Source organism: Trachymyrmex cornetzi, unplaced genomic scaffold (assembly GCF_001594075.2).
Source record: "Trachymyrmex cornetzi isolate Tcor2-1 unplaced genomic scaffold, Tcor1.1 scaffold1339, whole genome shotgun sequence".
In the NCBI taxonomy this organism is placed as follows: domain Eukaryota; kingdom Metazoa; phylum Arthropoda; class Insecta; order Hymenoptera; family Formicidae; genus Trachymyrmex; species Trachymyrmex cornetzi.
In genome coordinates this window covers 146,369-148,906 of record NW_017295916.1, presented here as the reverse complement: position 1 = coordinate 148,906, position 2,538 = coordinate 146,369, and positions in this window count along the sequence as shown.

Sequence of the window (2,538 nt, the reverse complement as noted above, 5' to 3'; positions counted from 1 at the left end):
CGAAACATCAATGGTATATACCGTTTCCTTAACTTCCTTAACTTCCTCATTACTATTACGATCTTTGTGCTTCGAGCAAATTGGTTTCCATTTATTTATACCTTCGGTATTCTTGGTTGACGTTCGCAATAATTATATATAATTTCCGCTAATTCTGAATCTGAATCACTAGACTCTTCATCACTAGAATCAAGTGCTAACTTTATAATAGTTTCAAATATGAATTTTTTCTGTATGCTTCTCTCCATATTTCTAGGTTACTTGTTTCTTTTCGCTGATGTCGCTATATGCTGACAGCACTGAAAATATCGTTCCAAAATGAAAGCTGCGTTTGCATAAAAAGCATGCTTATGAAATTGGAACACTATTGGTAGCATGCGCTTATGACGACATGCTCGCAGCGCTGACAAACAATTTTGGAACACAGCCATAATGTGACACTTTTGCGACATTTCATACGACATGCGACATAAGCTGCTTTCCATTTACACCGATTCTTAGATAATTCTCACTTGTGACGTCATAACTCAGTTGAATGCGCGTTTCTTTTGCATTCTGACAAGTGAGATTCAACTGAGTTTTGAACCATAATCTGCACAAGATCGAAACCGTGTGCTTTAGTGAGTCTCGTAAACTCACTTCAAAGTGAGGTTATGAACCTGTGTTGATATGTGATAACTTTTTACCAAAGTAAACAAGTAGTGACGTCATTAATCTGAGTATAAAATACTCAGCTCACTTCAGATTCAGTTTCACTTGCGTGTAAATGGAAAGCAACTATAAGTTTGTGCCACGGGAGTGAAATGGTTTCCGATAACACCGAAAAAATAGGGGCACTCGAAAGTGGGGATTGAAGTGACCAATTAGAAAATGGCACGTGAGACTACGTCATTTCCACCATTTTCGCAAATAGAATAGTAACGTACGAATCGTACGAATGCGTATGTACTGCATAATACGTATAAGTACGTACAAGTTTCAAATATCAAGCAGTTGTTATCTTTTAAGTCTTTATGAAAACATAACCTCATCCCAGTGAACTTGCACTTTTTATTCTTTGAAATCGTCGAGATGAAACAAATTAATAGTTTTTTATACAGAATTTACAGAAAGAGAGGCCATATTAATGCTAATTTTATTTCAGCCTATTTCGCTAATCCACAAATCGTACATGGATTATTGGACACGGAACATGTATCAATGTATAATACATGAAAGCATATTGGAAAATTTTTTCATAAATGGCAAAGCTTGTAAATTAAATTATATGGAAAAAAGCTTTATCATTTGAATTATGTCACAAAAAAATAACATCTTTTCAAGGCTCCTGTTTTATGAATGGTAAGAAAAATAAAGCTAAATACCTTTGTCTGTAAAGAAAGGGAAACAAGTAATATTCTCTTGTAATTTTATAGGAAAACTATATATAATTCAATCGGAAGAAATATAAATATTCATCCTTCAATCACATCATTCACATGGACCTACATTCAAACTCTCTGAAGCTCTAACTACACGATGTAGTCAAACAACTGTGATGTGCTAATAGTACATAGTATGTAAGTTTTAGGATAATTATTCTAAATTGTGGAAATCCTTGTCCGATATCGGGTTTAACTTTTTGTCTTTGCGATCATTAAATCAAGATTCTGTGGAAAATCTTTTTTGCACAATCAGGCAACATGGCATAACGAATACAAATCCAACGTGCCATCAATTTATTGCAGCTTTAAAAACATCAGTATTAAACACTCTCGTTTTACCAATTAATAATGGTAATTGCGAAGATGATGATTGCCAGTCATTAGACAATTTATGTACGTTTTTAACAACAGCTCATGTTGATAATAATAATGAATGCTCGTTAGAAGAAGATGATATTCCATTAATTCTAAATGACACAAAAATAAAAAATAATGAGGATGAATTACTTACAGAAAATAGCCAGGCATTGGCATATGTTGCCGGATATATATTAAAAAAGATAATCATTCCACAGGATTGTGAGACCTGTCAACATAATTTATTTTCAGAAAGTACAGCTAAATATACAGGGTGGACCATCTGAAGTGATCCAGTCAAATATCTCGAAAACTAGTAGGGATAGAGAAAAATGTTTCGTATGAAAAGTTTAGGGTTACACGGGGGAAGTATGGTACTGACCTTGAAAAATCCTTGGAAGGTCATTTTGAAGGTCATTCAGGGGTCACGATGGTTTTTTTAAATGGAACCCCTAGTTTTTCACCATGGGATGAGAAAGCTGGTTTCAAGCCCTTTACGAAACACTGGTTGTGGTCCACAATCCGCCCACTGGGGTCCGAGTTATGGACCATCAAAGTCATTGATGAACTACTCTTAGCGCTACCCAGGAACAACGACGTGGACGTGGTAGTTCTCTGTTCCCTTCGAGGTGCTTGATTTTTGTGAATCCCCTTGCCTCTCACATGTGGGGTGCTTGTTTATTGTGAGTCCCCTTGCCTCTCCATGTGGGGTGCTTGTTTAATTGTGAGTCCCCTTGCCTCTCACATGTGGGGTGCT